The sequence below is a fragment of the Anas platyrhynchos genome, chromosome W (genome assembly GCF_047663525.1).
Source record: "Anas platyrhynchos isolate ZD024472 breed Pekin duck chromosome W, IASCAAS_PekinDuck_T2T, whole genome shotgun sequence".
Lineage (NCBI taxonomy): Eukaryota > Metazoa > Chordata > Aves > Anseriformes > Anatidae > Anas > Anas platyrhynchos.
Window position 1 is genome coordinate 7,936,827 of NC_092620.1, and position 15,891 is coordinate 7,952,717.

The 15,891-nt window shown below is 36.2% G+C and overlaps 1 long non-coding RNA gene across 1 annotated transcript; it reads left to right on the plus strand.

The window, feature by feature from the left end:
• Nucleotides 1–796: 796 nt before the first annotated feature.
• Nucleotides 797–8,403, plus strand: LOC140000582 (uncharacterized). Its single transcript, XR_011805627.1, has 4 exons — nt 797–934; nt 1,479–1,560; nt 4,506–4,578; nt 6,115–8,403. It is a non-coding gene; the product is annotated as an uncharacterized lncRNA (long non-coding RNA).
• Nucleotides 8,404–15,891: the final 7,488 nt, after the last annotated feature.

The following is a 15,891-nucleotide window of genomic DNA, read 5'->3' on the forward strand; positions in this document are numbered from 1 at the left end:
AGACAAAAATCAGAACAGTCGCACACGTGATAGAGACCTTCAGCCATCATGAGGTTTTGGTCTGCAGTGTGTTCCATGAGTGGTAGCACATTTTCAACGAAGCATTGTGGCTTTTCTCCAGTTCCCTAAAATGTGAATATACTGACTAGTAGAGAACTTCCATGTGGAACTAAAAAATCTGGATGATATCACCAGCAGTAAAAGGTAAGGAGTTATGAGAAGATTAAAATACCTTTATGAGTTTATGGTATTTAACCTCAGTCAGTGTTTTATGGGTATCCAACCTTTTTGGTTTTTGCTTTTATCTAAGGTAGTTGGCTCAGAAATTGCAGAGTCCAAGAAATAGTTTAGCAATAAATAAATCCTGTTAAAATTCTTAGACCTCATTTACTTCATTAACTGACAACCATTCTTTACTTCCTCTTCATCCAAAGCAGCCCGAAAGCAATAAAATTCCATGCATTCTACAACTAAAAACAAATTTAAAGATAACAAAAATAAAAACAAACAAACAAAAAATGAAACCAAACCAACAACAACAAAAAAAAAAAATACAAACAAAAGGCAATGAAAAAACAACCCCCATTTTTTCCATTTTTCAGAGATTTTTGAAGAGGATAAGGAACTTTCATGAAAGGACAGAAAACCCTGAAAAGACTCTCTGGGAGTCCTTTCAATTATTATCTTTTTTTCATTGATGATTTCATTAATGGAAGAATTAGCTGTGTTTGAAGGTATGCAACATTTGTTCTTTTTTTTTCCTTTTTTTTCCAGATCTGTAGAGAATGGTTTACCAAGCTCTGCTGCAAGTGACAAGTTGATCGAGCTAGGAAAAAGAACATTTCATCAAGTCTTGGCAAAATAATTTTACAGTCATTTCTACAGTACTAAATTTCTTCCAGTACGAGAGAACAACAGTTTTCCCTGCACTGAGGTAACTTATGTTTGTGTATGAGTTTCAGCATTGGTTCATTTTGATTTATACAATAATTTAATTTCCCTGTTATGAGAATAAACAAGGAAAAATATTAGATCATGGCAATGGACCTTTTGGTAGGAATGAATATAATACTTATATAGAACAAAATCACTGTTTACAAGTTCTCAAAAGAGAACTGTTTTTGTGGTTGGTTTTCTGCTTGGGTCTTTTTCCTTAGGCAAGTATCAAAAAATCAGTTAGTCTGATTATATAGAAGTCAGAATGTGTGCTTCTGAGGAATGGAAGGAATACTTGTAACTACAGCACCCCTACCATCATGGTAGAAAAATCTGCTTACTTAATCAGTGTGCAAATTCTGCTGACAACTATGCTGACAGCTTTTTAAGTTGTTAACATACTTCCCAGAAGTGCATCCTGTGGTCCCAAACTGAAAGGAACTGGTCTTGAAAAGGAACATAATGAAACTGCATTATTGTTTCAAATATTACACTTAAAGTCATTTTTCCTTCTTTCCTTCATCTTTTTTCTTTCTTCTCAGATTCAACCTGTTGACCTCAGAGTCCCTCCAATCACATCTATTCTACTCACACTGACATGGAAGAATTTGAAGAAACAGAAAGGTAAGAAAAACAGTCACTTGGGCGTGTCTTTTTGCTGAAATCCTGGGGATATACCAAACTAAGTGACATCATGCACCAACATTTCTGAGAGGTGAAACTAAAGGTGAATGACCTGTTGATAAACTCAATCACAAGCAGTTGACAGATTTAATTATCTTGTCACCAGTTCAAGCGCTGCCTTATTGTACGTTTCACTGAAGCACAGGCTGACAGTAGCCAGAGGAACTGTGTCCCCACTTCTCCCATTCATCCATCATTAGTATTCATTCTGAGTTAAAAAAAAAATAAAAAAATGTTTCTGGCACATTTATCCAAGTTGTCAGCAGAATTCCTAACATCTCTGTTACCTTCCAGGTGTCATGACTGCTCATTTCAAGTCAAGAAGCACTCATCTCCCTTAGTCATTTTTAAAAGCAGAGCAGATTACATGCCCTGACTTTAATTTTTTCCCTCATGGCACACAAAGTAATTTCTCTTAGGCTCACAGTAGTTCTTCTTGTCTTCAATACTTATTACTAAGAGATCAGACTAAGAAGAGGAGAAAAAGAGTGTTTCTGACAGAGGCTTTGATACAAAGCCCTAAATTCTTAGATGTTCCCAGCTTCTCAAGATAAAGTACAATATCTGCACTTACTTGCTAAGCAGTAGTAGATGCACAAGCCCAGACATCAGAGATAACAAAAGCATCTAGAAGAGCTGTGAAAACAAACACCAATACAAAAACAAGGCATATTTGTTGTTGGTTCATAAAAACAGGTGGATGTTCTGTGTTGGCCAATAACGAAAAGTCCAATTACATTAAGTATCTAGGTGTAAGCAAGAACTGGAACTTGACAAACCTTCCCCTGAACCTGTTCTTTCCCACAGAAGGACATGCCACTGTGCACCAACTACACCTTCTTTAAGGTTCACATGGTACACGATATGCATCCATAATGATGCATCAGCAATATTCTGTTATGACTAAGTAGAGAAGAAGCTATTGTTTCAAACTAAGTTACAAAAACAGAAGATAGAGCAAGAGTAGCTTGGGAACAGAGAGAAGGCTAGTTTGAAGAACTGAAATTTTTAAGTAAAACAGAGAAAAGCTGGTCAAAAAGAGAACAACTACTCCAAGTGAGGAAAAGTCTGCCACTTTCATAATTTTTATCAGTGTAATAATTGTGAAGACTTAAAATTCCATTTATTCCATATGAAATGAGCCTATTTTCTACACATACTGAATGTTAGTTTGTAGAATTTGGCTGGTGTAGCCAGAAATCCACTGAAGATTATGAAAACTATTTTTAAGATTCCAGCTGCTTATGTATGCAAGAAATTAATCCGAAGCAGAATATCCTGAGCTTCATCCTTTTGAACTAGTTTTCAGAGCCAAATGAACAGGTCTTGGAAAACACTATAGAAGCTGATTGTGCCCATTAAGTTTTTCATGGACAATGCTGCATATTCCTGAGCACAATGAACTGTTACTTTATCTATGGAGATGTTCCTCCAGAAGAGTATTCCTGTATTCTCATGTCTGAATAGAAACATGAGGACAGCATTGTGGTGCTTTCAGGGGCTGTATGACAGAAGGATAGCTGTTCTTCAACTGTACATGCTGTATCTCTGGAGCTGCAAAATCCATTCTGAATACTTTTTTTTTTTTTTTAATAGAGTTTGTCCCATTCGAAATACATTTTTTAAAATAGTGTTTGCTTAGTCTTCATTCTTAAAATCTTGTGTTACCATTTTGCGCATGTATACTAGCTATATCCAGTAACCTCATGAAACCCGTATGTATGTCATAGAAATTAAATTAAATCAAACAGAATACCTGGGCTTAAATTTCATTATTACCACAATGAAATAGAACATTGCCAGAGTTAACCCTCTGCTTAGAATACTTAGAGACATGACACAGCTCTAAAGAAAGGGAGACAGTGGTTAGGATACTTTGGAAGCCAGTCAGAGACAGTTGATGATAATCCAACCACAAAGCAATCTGTTGGGTCCGACATTAACTACCCCAACATCTAATAAATCCCAGTACCATTAAAGTACCCAACAGAAATCATGCAATAAGACTACATTTATGCTACATCTCCAGGGAGTGAACCAATGTCTGAGTGGTAGGGTGCTATACAGGCCCAATTTCATTTCTCTGTATGGAGACTTGGCATTTTTTCTAGAGTAGTTTGCTTGTGGTTTGGGTTTGATACCTACTCTGTAGTCTCTATGTGGACATTCCCATGTAGTTCTTAGTTTCACAATCTGTAAGTCCACACTGGCCTGTTCACAAGTTTATCTGATACCCAAAGTAAGCTGCAATGATCTGCTTCAGTAACTTGCCCAGTATGTTTTCTATGTAGATATCTCATCGCTCTTCTTCCATAAATACAACAGTAATATGTGACCATAGAGTCTTGATACAGCAAAGAAGGAAGCAAATATTTAATCATTACTGTTGCCAAAGTCTTTGGTAATGGTGGTTTTTTGTTTGTTTGTTTGTTTTAATAATAAAAAGAAAAAATTCAAGTGTTGAGGCACTTTCAAATGTAATCTCTCTCTTTTTATTAGAGACCACAGTGTTAACTAGCTCTAATGATTGAGATCACATGACAAAAAATTTTGCCATTTGACCCATTTTAGAAAAACTTTCTATTGAGATCCATTACATCATTTTATGCAAGAGTAGCATTTAATAAACAAATAAAATTACTAGGTCTTTTTTTTTTCTTCTTCTAAAACAACAGTATTTAAGCTAATTCAGTATTGATAAGCTTACATCATGCCATATCACAAGTGAAAGCAGATACACACGTGTAGATTCCCTTCTCTGACACCCAATATAAAGTGGCATTACATTGAGAAAAGCAAATGCAACATTAAAACTGTAGAATCTTTTCTTTGTCAAGGATTCTGGAGAATTTCAGGGAAAGTAATATGATTTTCTTGATTCTCAGCTGACAACTGGGGTTACGAAAGAAGACAGACCTTAGTCATGCAGTAAAGATGAACAGAATTACACTAACAAAGGTGAGTTCTAATGCTGCCCACTAGTAGAAATGAATGGATTTCTATTTCACTTGACTATATTTTTATACTTCCTTGGACTGTGAAGTAGCTTATTGTCAAGAAACATGTTCACTGAAAACTATCCAGGGAAAGCACAAATAATACTAAAAGCAAACAACAAAGCAAAAACAACCCTAACAATAAAAAGGAGCTCTGTCCTGTTACATCTCCAGCTTAGTTCTCTTGAAAAGCAAAATTCTCATTCTTTTAGTGAAAACCACACCCTGGTTTCTGAAAGGTTGATTGCAGTCTAACTGCTTTCTGGTACATATGGTCAGCATCTGCCTTAGTAAACAATGACTAAAGAACTTTTTTTCTGTTAATCTTTAAATAAGTCTGTCCTCTTAATCTCAGTTAGCCAAATGGAGAATAACCTTACCTAACCTTATGGATATGAGAACAGTTGTAGTGCCAGGTGTTACTCTGTAAACTTCAAATGTAATCACTCTTTGAACAAAACTACAAAAATTTCAACTATGGTCTTAAAAAAAAAAAAAAAAAAAAGATGTTATACGTGCCCTATCATACCAAAAAGATGGTCTGTATTGAAATTAATAAAATATTGATTCCTCAATAAATTGCAGAGTTACACTGTAGGAAGCTTTTAAATAAATATATAAATAGTTTTCAATATGCCAACTCATTAAGCTTAATTTGAACAAATCTCTTTGTGTCATAGCAGTGCATCAGTGATACAGCAGCACTTATCAATTAAATTACTTCTCATTAAATTTTTAAAAAGAAATGAAAACACAAGAGTTAAAAACTTCAGTACACCTAAATAACTAAACTTAATAGATACAACTTTAAGACAGTGCATAATTTATATATATAGGGAGAAAAACAACAGGAGAATACTTCCCATTTTTAATCAAATGGTATTGAAAGAGGAGGTGAGGCTGAGTACATCCATGACAGCAGAGAGGAGAGGGGGCAGATCCTCCTTTGGCATTGTATCTGAAAACAGTTTCTGCTCTAGTTTAGTTTCTAGACAGCCCTCTGTCTCCACTGACCACACAAGGATCCTGGGGAGAATTGAAGTGCTGTATAACCTTTATGGCGTTGTCCCGTTATCAGACCATGGGCAATCATAGGTGAATTTCTGATTAAAGGAAAGGGAAATTCTATGTTCCCCTAAGTGGTATCAAGTGCTCAGTACTGAAGCCCAAACCCATAAAGTCCATTCTTCCTCCAGATGATAACAACATCATTTGTTTTTTATAAGCAGGTTCTTGCTGATATTTGATTTAAACAAAGAATAGAAAAGCACAGGATAAAAGTGTGTCACTTCCTTGCAAACCTAATTCTATTACTCTGCTTTCTCACTGTTGTTTTGACCAACATGTTTATTATTTCATAGAAGAGGAGTACTCATAGTAAAAATCTGAAGGAAAATGACATTTTTTCATTGTTTTTGTAATTGAAATTATTGTTTTGCTACAAACTTGCAGTCTTCATTATTCTTATTTTTTGTCCTTGTGTGTTTACATCCCTCAGGTTTGGGGTGGAATAAATCATCAGGTGGAATAGCAGGTGAGGAGGAGAATATTGGCAGACAGATGATAATGCTGCTTAGCTTTCTGAACAGGAGATGCTTTTCTGGGCAGCACATTGCCACCTACCAGCAGCTTGGCTGAGCAGCACATTCCCCTTTATGGCTGAAGCATTTCCAACTGCACTGAAATGCAACGGGAACGGTGGAAATAACATGCAACACTGCAAGCTGCACTTAGCAAGTGCAGATGGAGATCTCCCTGGGCTCATGCAAAATAAGAAACTAAGGGCATGAGACTACCACATGAACTAGACAAAGCCCAAATTTCAGCATCAACACTAAAAGGAAATTCAGTCTACCTTCATGGTGGTTTTGTAGCTTTACTTTTAACACCTTTCCATGCACAATCACTGAGTGCATTTGAGAGACCAGTAGCATTAGGGTTTTTAAGTAGTTGACCATGTTGCAAGGAGTAGTCTGATGCTTAGCAATTGTTTAGAAATTCAGACATAATTAGGCAGTTCCTCCAAATATACTGTTGTGCAGCAAATTGTTTAGGAGAATGCAGCTACAACAAAGAAGCTTCCAGAAAAATCTGAAAAATCTACCTGGCCATGTGATGAGAAATTCTAAACTGCGTGAGTCTTTAAAACGTGATCAACTTTTATTCCTTTCTTGCAGGGAAATAAGAAACTTTTTCAGTGTGCTCAGTGACCAAGGTGTATCTAGTTAAGCACATGGTTTCATAAATCCAAGCTCTTGAGGTGCTAGCTATTCTGAGAAAATAAGTCTTTGGAAATTTCTTTATGAAGTCTTCAATCTGAAAATATTTTATCTAAAAAATGCTACTTTTTAAAGTCTTCTGTGCATGAGCAGATTGACTATGAATCTCTTTTGTCACACCTGTAGAACTCTATTTACCATATATAAGCTAACAGTGACAAGCACTCCTTTGCTCTGCTCTGGGCTAAGAGCCAGCTGAAGTCAGCTGCAAGCAGCTGGCTTGGCTCCGGTGCACCTTACACTCTTTCCCACCATTGAATTATTACCAAATTCATCTTCTTAACAAGTCATCAATCCTTCATTCTGCTGCCCTGTGCTGCCCTGAGAAGCTGTCATCAGCCCAAGCTTTTCCTGTTGGTCTCTGCACATTCCCTAGTCTTTCCATTTTTTTTCCCAGCTGTGGATAACATATTGAAGAAGGATCCTGTAAACATCTGTGTCAGGTTTATCATTCATTTTAAATGAAGATACTGTTTTAGTATAATATCCAAGCTGGTAAACTCCTGACAGACTCTCTGAGATGCAGTTTCAGCACTAAAGCAAATAGGGAAACCAGAAGCTTCCTTATCAATTGCATTCTATAACAAAGAGAGAGACAAGAAAAAAAATGTTTTAACAGAGGGGAGCTTGCAGAATGACAGGCAAGTGGAAGAGAATCTACTAGGAAATGCTACTACGGGAGTGTCTAAAAATAAGTATTTCTATTTTAAGATTGAAAGAAAGCACAAAGTACTGCACGACTACGTCCTTTTGTGCAACAAACGTGCCAAAGATCTATTTTTTGATGTGTTTGTTTTTTAAAGCAATTATTTATACAAATAAGAAAAATTGAAATATTGAAGTGAAATCTGCAGCTTAGGGGTTGAACAAGAGCAATTCAGTCCCTTATCCATAAGGACTGATTCACTGTCCTGGAACCGCCTCAAAATCCCAGTACATCCTACGCCTTCTTCCTCTTAATCGAGTAGCAGCAATAGTTCAGACCCATGGGCCATCTAGGTCGCAGCCAGAGAAAGGGATATCCAGTGCTATCCAACAGTCATTTGCAATATTCCACAAAGGAAAGGGCAGCCAGCCAACAGACAGTAGCCTGGATTTGGTCTGTAATTCACACTGATTAAGGGTACAACAATGATGACCTCTGTCTGATATCAACTACAGAACACTGACATCACTGTTCTATGCCTTAGCTTTCAGTTTGAGATGGCTAGACAATAGCTGTTGAGAAATACTATCAGCTAAGATAGTATATCTTAACATACAAAATAACTTTAACTAAGAAGCAGAAAGATTTCTTGGATTTTGGCAGTCCTGGCTACCAACTTGAAAGGAAATTGTAAATATAACAAACACTCAGGATAAGACCTGAGTTTCGTAAGAGGACTGTAGATTCCAGCCAGATATTTGATTGAAACAAGGAGCATCCTTCTATCACTAAGTTTCGTTAGCTAATAAATTTTCAAACTCCTATCGAGCTGATGAAAGTCACAAACAAAACACTGTTTTTGGTGGCCTTCCTTAAGCACAACGGTGGTTTCCCAGATAATATTCCTCACAGCCTCCTCATCGTCTAGCACTTACCTTCTGTTTGACTTTGACTATGCTATTATAATAAAATGCATTGCAGAGCACTTTACCATTAAGCTTTAAGTCTGTGAAGCATATTGCAATGATCTTTTTTGCTTGTGTTGAAGGACCATGCCAGATTTAAGAACATGACATCTCATGGCATACAACTTGTCATTTGGAACACAAATGCATGTTGCAGTATGTCTGGTCCAGAAGACAGAAGTTTCACATGGTGAAACTAGTAAATTAACCGATATTGCAAGATGACCTCAGATAGCTTCACTGCAAAACACTCCCTTTCAGTAGACTGATTTAAGTAGTCAGAAACAACTTTCGGAGAATGAACCACCAAAATAAATAAAAGCCTTTTGTGTCCCATATAACTTTAAAGAACCAAGAGCCATATCAAACAGGTTGCACATTTTTTATCTCAGGTGTTCCTTGGTAAAGAAAATATACCAAGTTTATATTATTTCCATAAAAGGTCAGCTTCAGTGAAATTTCATTTCTCCAAGGCTAAAGAAAAGAAGAAGAAGAAAAAAAAAAAAAAAAACAGAAAAAGAAAAATTAATCCAGGCAAAGTTTAGCTACAGTTGCATATTGTACACAAAAACTACTCTCCGCCTCCCACCCCTACATCCACCTTTTAAAAATCAGCTTGCCAGTTGCTATCTCCAACACATTCCTTGAGAGTTGAGGCATATCTTCTAATTTTTGCTATTTTCTGAAGCACTGGACATGTGCCATTTGCAAGCACCTTTTAAAATAGAGTTCTCCAAGGACAGCTTATACAGCATGCATCCAAAGTTTTAATAGAAGTAAAGGCAAAGACAGCTATTTGAGAACAAGATACGGGTATTGATCCATTAATAGAGTTTTAATCTTCACATAGATTATGATTAGACATTTTTCCTGTTTTAATAATATATTACATGAAGGATGGAATAACATTATACTGAAAAAGTACATTTGCTTCCAGTTTGATTAAACGTAGTCTGTCAAAAATACTTTATCTCCTCCAGTATTCTTCCCCTTAAATTTTTGTTTCTTTTGTTCTTAATAAGCACAAAGCCAAACGTTAGTGCCCTGAAATCCTTTAAGAAATGGAAATTCAATCCTCAGCACACATGCTTTTGTCACACGTTTCTGGTTTTATTTTATTACAAGCCACAGCACAAACACAAAGCTTGAGTACAAGCACAATATTTCATGACTGCTGCAAAGTAAGCAACAAAATATAAAAATCTGTTTAGTAAAAAACTCGAGCAGTGTCTGCCTAGCTATAGTGGTGCTTCAAATATCTTCGGATTAGTGCCAAAGTAGTGCAGTATATGATTTAACAAGCACTTCAAATGAAGTGTTTATTTCATTGGTTATTTTATTTCATACACCATTCCCCCTAGATACCATTCCCCCTAGATCTGCTAAAACATTTGAGAAACAGTAAAATGTAGTGGCAGACACACTAAGCCATACAACAATCTACTGAGGACTTTCTCAGACAGAAAGCTACACAAGGAACAATAATGAATAGCAAAGAAAAAAAAAAAAAGAATATTGTAGTATGTTCAAGGAGCCAAGGATGTAGGCAGAAGAGGAGTGATCTTTTGGCATAAGGAATAAATTTAAGAAGCAACAGCTTTAGCTTTTAGATCCTGCCTCATCTGAACCAAGGCTTGTTGGACACTGTAGAAAAAATTGTTTTGATGTCCACAGGTTAGCAGTACTTTGCCTGAAGCCATCCAGGGGTGAAGCCTGATTTTTTCTTTGCTCAGGCTGCCAGCACATAAACCTGAACAGAAAAGGTGAGGGCCATCAAATTAGAGCAACAAATTTGCTGATTCCCAGAACACAAAAGACAAAATACCAGGAATCTTCAGCAGAGATGTATCCCAAAGCAAAGAAGTGGGAGGAACATATACTGTGGAAGTGCTTATTTCACCCTTTCTTTTTCCTCCAAACCTTGTAGACTTACACCACACATAAAATAAGAACAATGATGCCTCTCTAAGTATGGGAATGGGAAGAGGGAAGGCTGCTAGGCACAATGGTCAGGAATGTGATTCCAAAGCCAAACATAAACACCTATAAGTTTGTGACAGATCATCTAACCAGACTGCTTCTGAGGAGTGGAAATAATAGAGGCTATCTTATAGAGATGCTTTGTAGTATTGATGATTCTCCAGGCTCTTATTTTTTCTTCACAACAAACTGCATTTATTAATGCTTCTGCATTTGCTCTGTTCTAAATTCCCTAACTACTTGCATCTTTTCCTCATGTAGGGTTCATTTTGAGGGTTCACTTTCTTTCTTTCTTTCTTTCACATACACACATTTTTAAAAAAATGCAAACCACAATGAGCTGAATATTAGTTGGACTCTAACTACAACTCTACTAAGCTAGTAGTTTTCTGTGCCTACCAGCAATTGACATCCATGCCTTACTAGAAGTACATAATCTACAAATTTCATAGGCATGAGTAAGAAGATGTCAGCTGTCCAGTTGCCTGCCTGTATGAATAGCTCTTCCCCTTTGTATTCTTTTTCAGCAAGGTTTTTGACCCATTCTCATCAACTCTTCCTATTAAAAATGATATAGAGGAAATTTGTTTATTCATTTCTGACATTTGTGGGAGTCTTGTTCATTCGTTACTAACAAAATAGAGCATGATTAGTCATTAGCATGTTGCCTAGCAATGGCAACAAAGAAAAAAAAAGAACCTCCAGTGCTCTGCAGCAGGCACAGTCCTTTGAAGTGTTAATATTAAAATTTCTGAGAATGCAACAGAGTTCCTGTGCCAGACAAACAAACAAACAAACAAAAAAGTGAGGAAGAGGCCTGCAAAAATGGAAACAGAAAGAGGGAAGGGAGACATTTCCTCAGTTTTCCTGAAATTTTTAATTGGTATTACTCAATCAGTTGTTAGCATCATTATTTTTAATTGCTATTACTAACTTTACAAATTAAATACATTATTTTGTAAACACACTAGTCCTTCTCTGAGAATGTGTTGGGAACAGCCCTGAGCAGGAAGCACCTCTCCTATGAAGACAGGCTGAGGGAGTTGGGGTTGTTGAGCCTAAAGAAGAGAAGGGTCTGGGGGGACCTTACAGTGGCCTTCCATTACCTAAATGGGGCCTACAGTAAAGCTGGGAAGAGACTCTTTATCAGGCAGTACAGTGAAGGGGACACGGGGTAATGGTTTCAAATTTAAAAAAAAAGGTACATTTAGATTAGGTACTAGGAAGAAATTATTTATTCTAATGGTGGTGAGGCACTGGAACAGGTTGCTCTAAGAAGCTGTGGATGGGATGCCCCTGGAAGTGCCCAAGACCAGGTTGGATGGGGCTTTGAGCAACCTAGTCCAGCAGAGGGTATCCCAGCCCATGGTAGGGGATCAAACATGATGATCTTTAAGGTCCCTTCCAATACAAACCATTCTATGTTGATAAGACAGGTGGAAAATTTAACCCCTTAACTAATACTCTTAAGCGTTGAGTTTGGCTCCTAAATTCACTAGGAGAATATGGGAACAAACAAACAAACAGACAGAGAGACAAACAAACAAAAAAACCAAAACCAAACAAACAAAAAAACCCTTTGAACAGTCTTTCTTGCCATTTCACTTTAGCTGCAGTGACTCTGAATCTAAGCATAGTCCTGTAAGAGTTAGGAGGAGGTGGGAAGGAATAAGTAAAGGAGCAATAAACAAGATAGCACTTTACCCTGAAATTAATTCAGATCCTATGAAAGAACAACCTTCACGTGACAGACTTCTGGGTGCCATAAAAAGGTGGTTGTTAGAATATTACAACAAATTTCCATAAGACTAGAAGCTTTGTGCTATCTCATTAACATGGCTAAAAAAGTAAATATCACTCCTGCAGAGGTTTTAAAAAATATTAAACAACAATAACAAGGAAGCTATGTTTCAAAAGAAAAAGCCAACCTTTTTTTTTTTTTTTCTGTGAAACAGATGCTAAGCTTTCCAACAAAATTTACTCAAAGAAAACAACCTTTTTGTTTTGAAAATTAATTTATTAAATGCTCTTTTAAGGTTTTAGAAAATAAATACTTAGTGATCAACAACATATTTCCAACATATGGCTTAATTAAATCAAATTGATTTGTAATCTTACAAAGATACTAAGGAATAAAACTAGCTCCTTAGCATTTAGAAAGGTCGCTCTTTTTTCCCCTGATTAAAACTCATAATTAAATTACAGCAGCTATGTTTTTCATCAAGGAAGTAGTTAAATTACTAATTTTATATAAATACATTACATGCTAGCTCAATAAATTAGAAAGAACAAGGATAATCCGGTTAGAATCCAATTCAGAGGAAACTGTGGGCGGATGGCCATTTACATGAGAAAGCACAGGATAAATAAGGTTCATAAATTATTCACAGCTCACCAACAAAATTTAGGGCATCAAATCTTTTTAGAAATTAAATGAGAACTGCTGGCAGAGTGATTCAATTTATTCCCCCTGAAGGGAGAGAAAAAATAATTTCCAATCTTCTAATAATTCTGATTTCTTTATTTTGTCAAAATTACCCTAAAAAGGAACCAGTGACACATCACACTGTCACCAGTACTGGTATTAACCGTCTTGCTACAGTTCCGATGTTTCAAGGCAGATAACATAAGATTTTTTTGATTAAGTCTTTCATTTAATTAATGAATAAAAATGGCTGGTATTCCATTTTCTGTGTGAGTTACTCACATTAAATGGAATTTGGCCAATTCAAAAGCCAAATTTTTTTTGCAGCTTTAGAAAACTGCTGGTAGTGAAGTAACAGTCTGCAACCCTGTCAGAAAAGCAGTCTGTGGTGTGCATCAGAACATTCTAACAAGCTGGTTTTTAAGCTGTTCCTAAATCTTCCTCTGTTCAGGATCTGAATCTACCACTATTATACTATGTGAAAAGTTCCAAATTTAGGTGTTATCTTAAAACAGAGTAGGGCTTTTCACCTCCAGAATCTTTTTTTTTTCTTCTTTCAAAAGAAGAAGAGCAAGACTTTGCTCTCCCTCCTTCCAGCTAAGCTAAGGTTCTTGCTTCTTGTGCCGCAATAAAAGTTATGATGTAATCCTTATTTTTCCACATATACTATCAAGGCTTTATTAAATTAAATCTTATGATTAATATGGCAGTTACAGAAAGGAAGCTGCTGTCATCATACAAGGAAGCATTTCCAGAACCATTACTCTCTTCCTCCCTGCCCTGCCTTCTTTAAGCCTTTTCCTTCTTCATGCCCACACTGTTTACAGAATCTGTCTTCAATAGCTAGTTAAAGCCAAGAAATATCTAAAAGGGAACGAATTGTACCTGCTTCTTCAATGCCTGAAGAAGGTGCAAAGTTCTGCAAAATCTGTGAAGTGTGAAGTATAGGAAGGTATTTGAAGCACAAAATCTGTCATGAAAATGAAACAGGCTGAAAAGGCTTTGCTATTTTGAGGCACCTCACAGGACTAGTCAGATTAGTGAGTTAGTTCTGCACAGAAGCCGTTTGATTTGTTTAGAATGTAGTAATTTCTTACCGTATTTACAGTACCCCCAAACCATGTATCTCTTCTCTTTCTTTTAGGAGGTAAATAATGGACAGAGAAAAATGGCTTCTCCTTTCCCGTACAAACTAAGCCTGGGCCATAAAAACAAAAACAACCACAGATTTTACAAGTTTCTGAAGTTGTGTATTTTTAATGTATTTGTTGTATCTGCACATACGGATTCAGTATTTATGTACTTGCAGACTGTTATGGTTTAATTTGACACTTCTCATCTTTCAAGTGGAAAATTTTTAATGATGTGTAAAAGTCAAACATAAAATTGTGAACAGGATGGGTTTTTTGTTGTTTGCTTTTTTGTTGTTGTTTGTTTGTTTTTGCAATCATTTTTAAGCATGTTTCTTGAAAGAATCTTCCCTTAGTCCTACCCATACTTAAAAAGGTTTTTCTATTTGTCAGTGTTTGCTTCATTTAAACAAGCTGGTACCTCGATTTTCTAGTGCACTTCAGCACACTGAAGTCATTCTGACTTCAAAAACTAATCTACCTGCCTGTCTATTTCATGAGTAATTAGTTACCAACTACTTTTATTAAGAAGCAAAACAAAACAAAACAAAATGTAATGTGTGCAATGAAGTGACCTGGATTGTTTTCTGATAGATAATCTATGCAAGTAGATTGAGGACAGTATCTACCCTAGACCTCCACTGTAGAAGAGCAAACTTGGCTAAGATACAGGCCTATGGCACCAGGTTTCATATTGGTCTATGCAGATTATGAGGTATTTTATCCTACAGAAATAAATTACTGTTCTAAATCTTCAGAGTACAGAAGAACAGATCAGAGTGCAGTTTTGTTACATTCAACAATAAGCAGCCCCATATCATTTTAGAGCATCTAACAAGTTTTTCCACCCTCAGCCTTTGACAAAGATTTCATTTTACAGACTTTTTACCTGTTGAAATCTTTTGGATACAGAACCAATGACTTGATTGATTCTTCTACTGATTTCTTGTGTAAGTTCATCCTTTGTATAACAGGAATAAAAAAAGATGAAGCACATAAGAATTCAGCCTCACCTTCACAACCAAAGTAGATTGTTTGCTGACTCTCAATGTCCAATCTGGACTGTGTGGATATTTGCCAGGCTAGACTTAAACAGCAGAATATGAAACGTCATAAACTCATATTCTGTTTCAATTTTTCCTCTTCTCAAAAGACTGACAGCAGAAGGTGGTCAAAATAATGGTATTTAACATGATCGAATGATTGCATCTGAACTTCCCAGCTAACCTTCTAAAGGGGCTAGTGCAATCTTTGGTTTGGGGCAGAATACAGAAAAAATAAATAAATTTTATTGAAAATTATCAGTGCACTTATGCTGCAGTCACTAACCTTTCAGATAACTGAAAACCCTTTCCAAATTGTGGAAACTACGTTAAAATACTTGAAGTCTTCACGGATTCTTGCCTGCTAGCTGTCTTAATCTCTGCTAATACAACTGTATACTTCTATACTACTAGCCCTGCTATGGAATGTGACAAATTAGTATTTTAATTTGGGACAGTCACAATAGCAGCTTCCACTGGCTATATGTATATTTGGTAATCATCATTTTCAACTCAGATAACAAGAACTGGAAAAAGAGTCAACCGCTCTGAGCAACCATATATTCATGATATGTCCATCCCTGGAGATATTAAAACTTGACTGGACAATTCACTTAACAAGCCAATCTAAACTGATCTGGCTTTGAATATGACAGTTAACAAGATGTCTTTCAGAGACCAAATTATATAATTCTGATTTCTGTTTTGTACAAGTCCAAGCAAACATTCCCAGCAAAGACATAATTTTTTCCACTTACAGGTTTGGTACTATAGAAATGGACTGTAGGAGCACACATATTGATGTGA